The sequence below is a fragment of the Corvus hawaiiensis genome, chromosome 3 (assembly GCF_020740725.1).
Source record: "Corvus hawaiiensis isolate bCorHaw1 chromosome 3, bCorHaw1.pri.cur, whole genome shotgun sequence".
Lineage (NCBI taxonomy): Eukaryota > Metazoa > Chordata > Aves > Passeriformes > Corvidae > Corvus > Corvus hawaiiensis.
Window position 1 is genome coordinate 23683777 of NC_063215.1, and position 15174 is coordinate 23698950.

The following is a 15174-nucleotide window of genomic DNA, read 5'->3' on the forward strand; positions in this document are numbered from 1 at the left end:
GGCCATCAGTAGATGTGATGAGAATTATGATAAACATGATGTTTTTACTTCCAAACTGCAAACACATTATGGGCTTTACCCTGATGCATCTCCAAACATTCACTGCAAAATTTCAAATATATCCTTGAGCTTTAAAACTCTCCTAGGTTAACAGATCTATGCACTCTCCAGAAAAAAGTGAAAGAAAGACCTGTTTGTATCTACTAAAGACTTTTTTTGTTAGGACTCATTTTAAGATGAAGATAGGTAAATTTAAGACACCCAGAAGTAGATATTCAGGCCTTGACTCACTCAGAGATACTTCATACAATTTTACATAGCTTAGACTATGCTGTCCATCCTCCAGGTACTGCTTCAGAAAAAACATGGATGTCATATGTTCAGTGTGATAAACATTAACTGACTGGAAAACAAACAAAACCACCACACTTCCATTTAAGAACTTCAGAAAAAATTAACTAACATTTCCCCTCTTATTAGTAGTCTTGCCTTTACATACAAAATAGAATTTTGGATAAGGTATAATTACATTGCAATATTGATTATAAGACAATTTCCCAAAATCTGGATTTTTTTTGAGGGTAAAATAGATTGAGGAAAAATGTTTAGATCCTTTACTGAAAATCACTAAACACAATTTTTTAGACCTGGCTGATACTAGTGAGATTTTTTTTAATGATTATTTTCTCATAAGTAAGATGAAAGACACCATTATTGTCCCACAAAAACAAAACTATACTGGTAGCTTAGTTAATCACTAGTTAATTTCTGTATTGTACAATAGGAGTATGTGATTGAGTATGTATTGGATAACCCTGCCAGAAAACTAGTTTGTTCAAATTTCACCCTGAAAGAGCTTCTTAGAAATTGAAATAGATAATTAAAAAAACTCAAATAAATAAACACAAATAGCCAACCAAAAAAGCCTCTTTTTCAGATCTAGGTAGTTAGGACAATCCATGTCTTTAAAAAAGAAACAAAAAAACACCTTGCCCATGAAATTTATGGTACAATTAAGTTATAGTTCATTAATTGGCATCCAGAACTACAGAAGAGAAATAACTGTAAACAACATACTAGTAGAGCAGTGCCACTGAACTAGATGTTCTTTGAAAAAATAGGTTTATTAAAGACAACTTTCATATATAAAAAACACATAAGAGGAACTCCATGCTTCAATTACACCAGTCAGGTGGTTCCTCATCTCTTTCCAATTTTGAGCTTTGGAAAACAAATAGAAGAGTCAGAGATCAAAGTAAGAAGAGCTTTAAATACAGATGAAGGCATACAATCAAGGCAACAAAATCAGCAAAAATCTTTCTGCAATTTCTTCCTTTCATTTTAAACAACATTGTCTCCCATGTGGTAATTAGCTGTTTGCTCTAATCTTTTTACCTTCTGTGTGCTTGTCAACCTAATAATCCTTTTCCACCTCATTTACTCCAATTCCAGAAATAACCAGGCTGATTTTCCCCTCGGTCTTCAAACTGCAGAACTACCATAAGGCTTGCCACATCTTATGTTCATGCTTTTGTATGTTCTCTCACCTTCACTAGACGTTGCAGTTTTTAGGGAAATGTGCCTCTTGTTCTATTTAATAAATTAGAGTAGTTATCTCGTTTGCCCTACATCTGGAGTGTACTCTCTGACAGCTCATTATTAATTTAGGGTGCGTATTTTCTGATCTTACTTATATGTCTCTCTCTTCTTTGAGAAGTGATTCAAAGAGTTCTTGTTTTAAGGGAGGTTTTTTTGGATAGCACTACAGTATTTCCTGGATCTAACATTTCTTGCTAAACTACAGGAAACTAGCATGCATTGTAGGGGAAGAAAGGAAAATCAGCTTGAGTCAGAAGCAGCTAGCCTCAACATTCCACACTACATGGGAGAACTAAAAAAAGACCACGCAACAAAAACACCAAAAAAAGTTATATCAGTGCAGAACTACAAAGCTTTTGCTACCTCATTCCTGTTTTCTCCACTTGGTCTGGATTTGGTTCATATAAATGAACTTACCTGAACCATGAGTGGACATCCTGAGTTCTTGGTATGATTTCTATACCAACCTGCTTTGATTCTATTATAGTAAGTGTTACTCCTACAATATGGATTCTTAGGTGCCAAATAAAATTTTTTCTATAGCATCCTTGAAATACTAGAAGACCATTCTTTAGGCTGACACTGCAATTTGCATTAAAGGAAGATATTCTTTTATACCCTAAGTCAGTGCACTTAAAGGTTTTGAAGACTTATAGGTGTGAGACACTAGAATGTTAATGGGTAGTGACTTAAAACATTCTTGCCATTTGCGGAGGCAGCAGGGTGCTTTGCCAGGCCAGGTTTGCACACCAACCCACCCACCCACCCATCCAAGGGGGACAAGGAGAGATTTATGTGTGTTGGGTTTTGAGCCAGGTAAGGGAAAAGGCAGGTAAGAAGCAGACCCTGCAGAGGCAGCACAGAGCTCTTTACCATGAATGTCCTCCTGTTTCACAAGTGGCTCAGTTGTAAAACTGTCCCCCACCTGCCTTACCTGAGGAAGGTGTTGGACATTTACATTCACAGGGGACATTCATATGTAGGCCTGAAGGTATTCACCCTTTCTGATGGGGCATACCAGGCTCAACCATGCTGACATGAGAGGCAATGTCTTGGAAGGTGTCATAAACCAATGACTCCAGAAGCATGCCCGGACTCATTTCTGGGGGCTTCCACCAGAGCACTGTGCAAGATGCAGCGTAAAATGCAACAGTGTAAAATGCCCATCCCCAGGGGTGGTACCTGGGCCTTGCACCTAAAGCTGAAGTTAAATGAACCCACTGAGATCCTGCTTCATGGTCTTCCCCCACCTGCAACTTGCCAAGATGGCCACTGAGACTTTGACCAAGAGACGCACAATCAAGTCTCATTGCTGGATCCATGGGCAGTGGTATCTTTCTACTCTTATCCTCTCCTCTCTTTCTTTTCTGTATACATTTTCTCAAGTGTTCATTTTATGCTTTTACATTGCTATATTACTAAAGATAAAAATAATGAAAAGGGCTACACATCTGCTTTCCATTGCAATTGTTCTAAAATAAACCCTACATATATAGACACCAATCAGTCAGTTTTGCTTAACTCTAACTCCCCCCAAGGTTTTCATTAATGAGAAACTGTGTTACACTCGTCTTCAGGGGTGGGTTGTTACTATAGGAGAAGGCAAATATGCGGAGAAACTTCAAGTATATCAACTTGAAATGTTTTATCAAGGTCTTTATATTACACTAATCCAAAAAAAGTTTACAGAAAAGTCTTTAGTAGAAAAATTCATCGGACTACCTAGGTGCCTCTATGGTAGCCTTTTTGCCTGAAATATTTCTGAAAGCATCTTTTCATAGTATTCTAATAAATTCAGCAAGACCAAATGCCACTAAATTGAGTGCAAACAAAACCTAGGCAGCAGATGAAAATCTAGTGTGTTATTCTTCAGACATTTCCAGAATTCCACTCTTAACCCACTAAGCCATTTTCCACACACCACACACCCCTGCACTAACATTTTGTTAGGTGGTTCTAGGTCATGAATCATAATGTATCTTGCACATTCACTTCATCATACAGAAAAATCACACACCTTCACACACTGTTTTATCATGGAAACGTAGTTTGGCAATTAACATGTAGGCTTTTACAGCAACCAGAAAGGGAACTGTTTAGACAAGTGTGTGTGCTAAGGAAGCAGAATCATTTCAAGTTCCTGTGCTAATAAAATTGTCATTTGATAAACTTGCATTACTTCATACTGAGCATATGGCAATACTTTAAGCTTAAAATATTGCTACCTCCTTAACTTTCAGCAGCATTAATCAGCACAAAATGCACACACTAAAATACTCTGAAACCACAGATGGTATATATTTGGCTTGTCTGTACAAAAGAAACAGAACTTATAATAGAAAACACAGCGGTGCACCACTACTGAGTTCAGACTCTGTTTGGAGAAGAAGGAGGCGGGGGAAGCAAAAGCAGACGGTGGGGGGAAACAACTACATATTTCATTCTCCATTGTAATTTCACAGATCAGCCATTTCTACTGATAATATCTATAAATATAAGGGCTTTTTTCCAGTAGCATAGCAATAGGTCCAGCTGGCTCCACTGAGCAGAACTCCTCTGCTCTCTACTTGTGAAGGCACATTCTTGGACTTCCTGGTACTAAACCACGTGACAAGGCTTTTGGGGGATTTGAAAGATGGTTAGGCATCTGTAGAAAATTATGTATGAGAAGACAGAATAGATTTCTTAAGTCCTTAAAACATGACAGGTTATTTTAAAGGGTCAAGCTTACTGACGTCTTCAGTTACCTGTTGGAGTGATATAGAAAAAGACAGGTCTTTTCCAAAAGTGCTGGGAAGATGGCAAGCAATGGGTAAGGTGCAACATGAAAAACACGGCTTTGTATTGGAAAAACACAACTTTATATTAGAAAAAACACACCACCACAATAGTGGTGATATATTTAAGCTGGTGCCCAGAGAAGACCTGGTATCTCCATCCCTGGTGATGCTGGATACTCAGTAATGCCCTGAACAGCATGATTGACTTAACCCAATGTCAGCAGGTGGCAAAAACAAATAACCACAGTCCCTCCTAACCCAAATTATTCAATGACTCCATGGCCAATATGGAAGGCACAGTCCCTATCACAAGCAGCGGCCATAAGAAAGGACAAGAACACTCAGCAGTTTCCAAGTACAGAAGTACAATTGGATCAGTCTAAAAATTTTTAGGTTCTTTGCATAAGTTTACTAGGGATTGTACCTTTGCTGAGTGTAGGCATAGTTATGAATTTTTACCAAGTCCCAGCTGTCCACACAGAAATGGGTAGGCCTTCAAGCATGGTTAAAGATGAACTTATCTTTGCAGGTGTTTTAAAGACAACCTTGACACAAAATGGCTTTGTTCCTCTCCCCTCCAATGAGGACAACTACATCCTTGTTCCCAGAGTCACTAGATTTTTAACAAACATTTTGCACCACATTCAGAGTCAAAATGGTCAAATGAAGCAAATGAAGCTTTCCAAAGTGGGTCTATCAGAAACAGCTTTCCAACAAAAAGCATCATATGATCAGACTGCTTTAACAAGAGTATGTGCTGGTTTCACGATCACCAAAAACCAATGAGCAGTTGCAAAGGTAAAATAGAAACATTTTCACCATTATATTAGCTTGTTTATTTATTCCTACAGCTGCTTGTACTCCACTGATGTATTCAGGTTACCACATGGGACAACATTTTTTCAAGGTTTAATGAATTTTCTTCTGAAATTTAAGAGCCAAAAAAAATCTGTAGAAAAAAGGAGGACCCTGCATCAATGAGGACTGTTTATTTTTTTCAAATCTATGAAGTAGATTAATTATTAGTAATAATGAATTATTGCTAGTAGTAGAATCAGATCTGTTAAAAATTTTTGGAATTGTGTCTGATATATACATTAGCACTCTCAGAAGAGGTAACTAGAGTTTACTTGACTAACAGAAAACATTCTTGCCTGAAATTAGCTATCAGATGCCTCTTGCAAAAGCTGTTAGCCAAACAGATCGATGTAATTAATAATGAAGTAAATTAAGTTTCAATGAATTGTCCTACAAGCTAGTCTGGGCAAGACAGGAGTAAATTACAAAATCAGATTTATTTTTTTCCCCACTCACTCAAAATCCATACAAGGAAAACTCCTAATATTTCTGCCATTTTACCCTAAAGTGATAGAGGTCATTAACTGCCGTATGAAACACCAAAGAGCCATCTGCTATCAGGGTCCTATTTTCTCAGCTTTTACATACAGTTCTTAAAATTGTCATTTAATATACAGAAAATCCATAAGTTCATTCTTTATTAAATTCACATTACCACATGAAAACACAAAGTTATTTGCAGGTACTACATAAAAGATTGTGCCGATCAGTTTCACATCAGAAAACAAGGCAAGCCAAGAGGACTAAAGCTTTAAGCCATCTATTGTAGTTCTCCATAAAAAACTCACTACATCACAGAAACCAAATATTAAGTACAAAACAAGAAAAATGTTCAAGAGGTAGTATCTCATATTTGGCTGAACTGGAAGCTATCCTAGAACCATACTATCAATGAAAATTAAGCAAACTCCTTCCATATTTCAGGCATCTGATATCACCAATATTGAATAATTTCTATAGGCTATTAGGCATGTGAAGAAAAAGCAATTCAAGGCAGACCGTATGGATTCCTGGAATTTATTTCTGATTTTATTAGTTTATATAATATTGCCTTTGTGATGGGTTGGCCTTGGACATCTACCAGACCACCACCCAGTCTCACTAACCTTTATCAACAGGATGGGAGGAGAAAATAAGACAGAAATGTTCCCAGGTCAAGATACAGACAAGGAGATCAATTACTAATTAGTGTCATGAGGTCATGAGCCAAATAGATTTGACTTGGGGAAAATTAGTTTATTTTATTACCAATTTAAATATGTTTGGACTCCGAGAAAAAAAGATAGATTAACCAAAACCCTTTTTCCCCAGGCTCAACTTCATTCCTTCCTTCCCAAATCCTTCACCTCTTCACTTAGGCAATGCTGGGAACGGGGGCTGGAGCTCATCCACAGCGGCTCACACTTTTACCTTGATCCAGTGTGGGCTTTCCACAGGCTGTGGTTTCTTCAGGGAACATCCTCCTCCTGCTCCACTGTGGCCTCTTCCATGGGCCGGAGGGGAATCTTTGCTCCAGTGCCTGCAGCACCTCCTCCCACTCCTTTTACCTTGGAGGTCTCACAGCTGTTTCTCTCATTTGCTTTTCCCCTCTTTTTCTCTGTGGTGTTTTCTCTCCTTCCTTACATGTGTTTCCTGAAGATGCCCCTGCCCCAACTGTGGGCTCAGCCATGCCCTGCAGTGGGTGGTTGGATCTGGCCGGAACCAGCTGTGTCCAGCTGGAACCGGCTGTGTCTGGCTGGAACCAGCTCAGTCCGGCTGGGGCAGTTCCAGCCTCCCCTCACAGAGCCCCCACAGCCCGTGCTGCTGCTGGGGCCTGGGCACCCACACCCTGTACAGCCTTGAAGATACAAACAGAGAACACTTCAATGCACCTCAATTCATGAATTAAAAAGTCAAATAATTAATATGTTATCTTACTAATTAGTAATTAGAATCAGTTTAAACTATCAGACTATCCGGAGAGAAGCTACAGCAGTTATTTACAAGAAGGTGGTAACTCCAATTATTCCACAGATAACAGCAGCAGTGCTATGACAGCACATTTACAGGACACATATCCATGAAAGGAATGAGAAGGAGGTGTCTTTATAAACAAACTGTGGGCTTAATGGTAGATAAAGCCAGATAAGAATAGAGGGGGTACACATTAGAAAAGGGGTTTGTATTAAGCAATTCGGGAAGTCTGTACCTCTCAAGCACCTCAGCTAATGGGGAAAGAGAGAGGGAAATTCAGCTGGGAAATTAGGATTAAAAGGAGGCTGCATCCTCTAACAATTTAAGAGACCCCATGGGGAATGCCCATGATCTCTCCCTGTATTTGAATAAAGTTACAGGACTCCTCTGTCTCCTTTTTGGACATAATTTGCTGGTGTTTGTGGATTAACTTTCCTGACATCCATAACATGACCTTTTACAAAGCCACTTGCTGTCAACAACAAGAAGAGTTACCCACAGGGTTAGGCACCAAATGGTACTTAAAGCCAAAAGATCAGAACATCCATTCCAAAAAACCCAGGCTTTTACCTGCCACAGGTGGAATCACAGAAGCCTTATCTTAATAATTTATATCCATTCTGTTGCCTAAAGGAAGCGAAGATTTAAAACCTGAGACAGCATCTCATACATAAAGGTAGCAGAAGAAGCTACTATAAGATTAATACAAGATCCATAATTTATAATTGATTTTCTATCCCAGAAGATGAATATATATTTAATTTATATTTAGTCCCACTGCACCTGGCCTCAAACTTTTTCTTTAAGTCACAGAAAAAGAGAAGACAAAGAGAAAAAATTGTTCAAGCTTAACAAAGAATAAATTGTAGGAATTATAACATTAATATTTTGCTAGTAGAGGAAGGTTCCCTATTACCCAAACTCACCAAGTTCATTCAATAAGCAGAAATAACCTACAAGCTGAATGCATTTGATGTATTTGGCCTTGAGGAAAAGCAGCTGGTTTCTCTAGGTGCCACCAAACAGCCATGGCAGCAAAGGTCCACATCTGCTGTGGGAAGCCCTGATGGTGCACAGCAGCCTGTGACCGCAGTTCCGTGAGTCCCTAAGGGAGCAGGGACGCATGACATGAGCTGGCCAACACCAAACCAGCCCACAGCCGGGAGGGGAACCAAAGTGATGGCAGCTCCCAGGTGGGGGAGATGGGCCAGGGGCTTCCGGGGGTGCAGCTGCTGGCATAGATGGGGCCGTCAGCAGGCTCCAGTGGCTCCAGCCTGGTGGGGCCATGTGGGGAGTATGCAATTCCTAGAGCGCTGGGTGCTGGTGGTGGGCCTAGTGGAATTGGTACTCGTGTGGAGAAGGACTTGCCTAATGGGAAATCACAGCACTTCCCCACAGCTGCAGGCACCAAGAGACGAAAACAGCCAGTTTGTGTCTCAAGTGCCTGGCAGTCACTAAGACTGGTGACTGATGAATAAAAGAACCACTGGGCCACAGCACTGCGCCATGGCCATGCAGAAGTGCCTTCTTTTCTTGGAACACCTTCTCATCATACCAGGTATTTTCTTACTATTTCTACCTATTGTACACAAAGTGCAGCTACAGAAATGGTTTCATATGCCTCTATGCTAAATGACATGGAAAGAACAGCTAATATTTGATAAAACTGGACAAAAATACAGCAGTGCTGTAGGGTGCCAAAAATCAAAGTGATACCATAAACAGTTACTGCTGGAGGAGTAAAACAAATGTTTTACCTTTAAAAGAAGCAAGTTATTTCACTTACTATAAAGTTAATGACTTTTGAGAAAAAACAGCTGAAACTTTTAAGTGACGCCATGTATCCCAGGTTACCTGACTACATAACCAGAAATTGAGTCAGGAAAACAAAGATCTTTCAGGGATTTTGTCACCCATTTAAGATATATTCTTAGAAAACATTTGCACTAGTCATTTTAAGATTCATTATGTGAGTTGTCTGTTTACTCTCACATATATGGATGTTACATCAGCCATCTTTTTGGAGAGTGTGTCCTGTTAATCCTCAACAGTGTTATCTGTTATTTCACATAACTTCAGTTATGAATCTAGCTTGCATTTCCTACGTCAGAAGCCTTTAGAGAGAGATCCACATCAGGCTGGGAACAACGTTACATCAACGAACCATTGTTTCAACTTCAGAATAAATGAGGATGAATTGTATTTGAAACTTTGTATAACAAATCCAATATAGAACATCCATAATGATGTAGATTATTTTTATGCTCCCACTTGTGAGTTGTTTGGAAATGAAAAATGTACAGAACTCTGGTTGAGGAAAAAAACCCAAAAACCAACCAAACAAAACCACACAAAAACCCCCAAAACCAAAGAAACAAATGGAAACTCACAAACCCTCAAAACCCTAGCAAAGGAAAACAAATTGTATTTTATGCCTCTACTAAATGAAATTTTGGCAGGGGGAAAGTTGGTGAGGAGAATTATTTTTCTCTTCACAAGCCAGGTACTAATAACTGAAAAATCATCCACATTTCCACTTCTCTAAATTTTATAGGCTCACTTTATATTAGAGTATCAGGGCACCTCACAAAAACCAGTGGCATGAAGCCAGTGTAAATGGAATGATAAAAAGTGTCTTAGAAGCCCTGCAACACAAAAAAATTGCCTGAAGGGCAAAAATATATCAATTTCTGGAGCCTTCTTTTAACGTTTTTACAAATTGGATTACAGTAGTATTGCCAGCTGAAAAAACCCCTACTCCAGCTTTTTTTTGGTGGCTCCACTTTAAACAAAGGCCTGGAGGCAGAAGAAAATATGCTAGCAAATATTTGAATAGATCAGATTTTAGTACAAGCAGCATGTTTGTCCTTAGCAGCAATAGTGAGGTATCTAAAAACATTGGACATGTTACTGTCCAAATATGAGAGTATTTAGGAGTTTATATAGTGTTCAGTGTTCTTGCTGTAAGAAAGACTAAATATTTGTGCCCAGAACTTTATTCTAGAAATGTGTGAAGCTGCAAATATGGCCTATGATACACAGCAAAATTTGGAATACCAACATGGCTTTGCAGATTTCCATTATCTGTTCTGCCCAGGCTGGATGGCCTGGCTATTTTTTTTTTTTTTTAATTGTTCAATCCAAAATACATGCTAATGGTTGAAATCACTCGCATTAGTGAACTGTGATGTGAATGTTCTTCATAATTTTTATTGAGAGATATACCCTTTAGGATTAATGAAAAAAATAGGACAGTTAATTAAATATTTACATCATTCGAAAGAGTAAATTTCTATTTTAGTGGTTTCAGGTCATTATTTTTCAACTTTTCTTAATGAAACTTTTGCACATGTTGCTGAAAAGATTAAAAAAAAAAAAAAGAAAGAAAAAGTGATGCAAAGTTAAAAACAACCTAAGTTTAAATAAACCCTACCTTTTTATGTCACTCATTTCATAGGCAAAACTTTGAAGCTGACTTTTACATAGTTTTGCAAGATTTTGTTTACCTAAATTTATGTTCTCAGTAATCAACCAGATTCAAAATAATGGAAGCTAGAGGCTTTAATTTTTCCAGATCTAAGTTTCCCATTTGCAAAATAAAGACAAAATTACAAACTAAAAAATGTCTTTTGAATTCACAGGGATGGAACACCAATCCTATGAGGAAGGGCTAAGGAAGTTGCAGTTGCCCAGCTGGAGAAGAAAAGTCTCTGGGGAGACCTCATTGAAGCCTTCCAGTACTTGAAAGAGGCTTATATGAAAGGTCTGGACAGACTTGCTAGTAATGCCCATTGCAGTAGGACAAGGGGCTATAGTTTTAAACATAAAGAGGGTAGATTTACACTAGATATAAGGAAGAAGTTTTTTATTTTGAAGGTGGTGAAACACTGGAACAGGTTGCCCAGAAAGGTGATGCCTCATTGTGGATACAAAAATGCTGCTAGCAAGGACTTTCTTGCTATTTTCTAAGTCCATGAGAGACTTTTCTCTCTCACAGAAGAGGTAGCAGAGTTATGTAAACAACCAAACACCTGCAGTCTTGAAAAGTCTTGTTTATGGTATAGTAGAAAAATATTTTGACAATGGTTGTTTTAGGATTTTAGCCAATCACCCCCAAGGGGTGGCTGATCCCTTGTCCAATTAGACGATGAAGAAAAAAGTCTATAAAAGAGTTTGTAAAATAATTAAATAAATCAATCTTGCTGCACAATTCCTGCCTGCTGGATCTTCTCTCCTCCTCCCTATGGCTGTGGGACACAGTAAAATACCCTAGGGTTGCAGTAATACCTCATCCCTGAAAACATGAAAACATTCAAGTTCAGGTTGGATAGGCCTCTGAGCAACCTGATCAAGTTGAAGATACCACGGCCCATGCAGGGGGAATTGGACTGGATGACTTTTAAAAGTCCCTTCCAACCCAAAGTGTTCTGTAATTCTATGATTCTATGAATTCAAGTACACTGCAGCTTGTAGACAGATCCTGAGTTAGGGGAATAGGATGAATTTATTTCAATATGTCAAATCAAAAGAACATTAAAATAATGTGCAGTTATCTTATTTTGAGCAATTCATTTTGGCAAAAGAAACTTAGGCAATCTCCAGATCATCTGGAATTCTACTGCAAATGTTTCTTATAGCTGTAAGACAAAAAACTGTACTTATGGAAGAACAACCAATGAAGTTCCAAACCCAAAAGTGTTTGGAGCAATCAAGTGACACCTTTCCTTCACCTTCTGTGTCTTTCCAAACTATGTACCTGTTCAGCTTAAATAATCTTCTCAGTGTTGTTATATGTTACACATATTATAAATATGTGCCTATGAGACTTTTCACTCGATAAAATAATCCTGTTTCAGAACTGAGGAAAGGATGTTCCTTCACTGTCACTTCATTATCACTTTGTTTTTTTCCGTGAAGTTAATTGTTCTGACAACTCTATTTTAAAGGGGTCAGGCTTTGACAGTTTTAGGCTATCTGCACAAAGCTCACTATATTAACTTTCTGCTCCTATGTTTTTACTCCCAAGAGCTATGACATTCTTCTTTTCTATGTAAACCTTTGAAGTCTGTCTATTATTTCCACCCATCATACTCAAAGTTTAGTCAGTATGTATCATTTATTACTTGAATACCTCCTGTCAAAACTGCTGCTTGGTTTGTTTGTCCTTTATAAGAAAGAAATCTAGTGGGTATTTCAGCGAGTCATAAAGTTCATTTTATCTAAATTTAACTTTAAAAAAAAACTCTTTTGAAACTAACCAGTTTCGATAGTTTCAAGTGGCACTTAAAATAAGAGGTTGCTGCTACTAATATGAAATAATGATCAATTCATGAAATGTTTGAGAATTATGTGAGTGCTTTGGGCTAACTCTGTACTTATTGTATTAAGCATCATATACTCATATTTTTCATCATTATGTCACTTGTCATCTCCTTTGGACATATTTTTGCGGTATTCAAAACCTTCAGGAAGATAAGTAATCTTTGTAGTTCAGTGCTTAAATTTAAACATTATTCCTATGTAGAGCATGAGTAGGCTGTAAAAGAAAAGGGAGAGGCGCTGCACATACAAGAATATCTGACATAGGCAATCAAGACATGGAGACATGGACTTTCACCAGTGGATCCATTTAGAGTGCAGATAGGCAGGACTGGAGGGAAAGGAGTAGTACAGCTTCTTTCTCACCCTGTAATAAGGATCACATACCATGGCAAAGATCCATAATCCTTAAGAAAGCTCATGATGCACCTGTGAAAGCTGGACTTAGTCATTACTATATGCTGAAGTCCTTAATTTTTTATCTTCGCTGACTTTTTCACACATGCTAACAATATGTAACTATCACGTTTTTAATATCTTTGTTTTGCCACACCAGCATTTGGCATTGTATTTCTTTGGTATAGCAGTTAATGAATCTCAGACTGCAGTGACTTTTATAACCAGGATTCTTTTATTAACTCTTAGAGCAAAAATCTTTATGTTGAAATGTCAGCTTATTTTCAGAATATTCCTCCCTTGTACATATTCTATAGCAGTATATGGTGTAGTTTAGTGTACTGAATTCCTATTGTGATCTACCTTGAGTTGCTGGCATGCATACAGATTTTAATGATTGCCCTCAAAGTGCCCTCTCTATGGTGCCAGCTTATCAGTATGCCCTCTAATCACCTCTTCAACAAATTCAGAAGTAATGAAGCAGAACAATCTCCTGTTAAATTTCATGGTGAACAAATTTTGGTAGCTTCAGCCTGAAATATCACATTCCAAAAGGAAGTTAGAAATAAACCTTAATTGAGAGATATTTCATCTTTCTCTCTGAGCATTTTTGTGCTTATATTTTAAGTCACCTCGGTAGAGGTTTGCCCTAGGATGCATAATTTGATGCTTGATCTCCTCCTATCAGAACACTTTATCTTGTTCTCCTGTCCTTTAATCCTTACATATATAATATATCATTTCAGGGCTTATGATCATCATTGAGATTATCTATAGTAATATCATTTTTAGTTTGGAACAAATTGTTTCTTATGGATGACTTACCCTAACAACTGTGTTCAGGTGAGTCATATTTTGCAAGTTTAAAATGTTCTCATTCTAAGTGCTTCTTCCAAAGAAATGATGTATGCAAAGCCTTCTTTTTCTTTTCACTCATACTTTCAATTTCAGCAAACTTTCCCTTAAAATTTAATCATAATATTTATACATTAGCCTCAAGCAATGGGTATTGCATAGTAACCAGAAGCAAGGTACATATTAGGCAAATTCTGCCATTAAATTTCTGCAGGAAAGTGGCAATGCTCTGCTTTATCTGTTAGCCTATTACATGTCACTTACCCCTGCAGATGGTGTTGTGACAGCTGCCTGAGGCTCCTCTTAGCTACTCATGTGTGTCCAGATGCTGCAGGATGTGGGATCTGAACACAGGTAACAGCCTTAGGGGGTTTTCCTTTAACACAGTATTGGATACCACCAGGACACTCAGGTGGTCTGCAGGGCTCTGATATCTGTTTCTACAGGCAGCCTACAGACTCCGCAGAAGTACCTACTAGAAGAGATGGAGTGGGCAGATATAACATTACTTGATAGGGAGGAAGCCAATGATAAAAGAATTACTATTGAAGGAAAGTGTTTTAGGTTTATATTCTCCATCTTATTTTTCAGTGTCTCTCATTAATTTGAATAAGAGTTTTAGCTAAACCTATTGCTTAGAATGTATTTTTATTTGGGTGTATTTATATTGTCACTGGCTCATATTTATATAGAACAGTTTGTAATCCTTAGCTTTTTCTCATGAAAGTGCTGACTTCGGCATACTGTTGTTATTTTAAAATGGTAAAAGATGTCTTTGGTGAAACAGCTTCTCAAGTCCCTGATGTCCTTTGTGGCTAGAGAAAGGTTTCAGTACCAAACCACTGCAGAAGATTTCATATGCCTACGGAACAGTCGTGGCATGGGCTACAGCAGTACTTAGGTATTCCCTGACAAGGTGCTAATATGGAGACTACAGACCTCTCCAAGCAGTGGGTGGTAGAGAAACAAGTACGAGAAGTATGAAATAGCTAAGAAGCAGTAACTGCTGTTTGGATGGATGACAGAACAAAAAGCAAGAGAACCAAAATAATAATGAGTTTCAGGGAAGCCAGCTATGCAACTAAGAAAAACATAAGATATGAGCGAATGCTGCTTATTCGAAAGAGATGAGGAAGAAAAAATCTGTGGGAAGGAATGTCATGTTTTATGGGAAAAGAAGGTAGCCTTAATTAACACTAAGAGAATTTGGCTTATCTGACAGAAATTCTCAGGGAAGACATTATAAGGAACATTATTAGAGACTACTAAATAGAGAACCAGATGAAAGGAGTCCATTTTTCCTGGAATTTTTTTTTTTTACTTCCTTTTTATGCTCCAGATTCAACTAAGCTGCATGCAGCAAATGAAGGAGTAAGCCTGTCTCCAGAATTCAACTCCTGCATCGAATGAACAT

General features: G+C 38.0%; 1 protein-coding gene across 2 annotated transcripts in view; it reads right to left on the reverse strand.

The window, feature by feature from the left end:
- CSMD1 (CUB and Sushi multiple domains 1) overlaps nt 1–15174 on the reverse strand; it is a 1116955-nt gene that overhangs the window by 770643 nt on the left and 331138 nt on the right. The window lies entirely within an intron of this gene.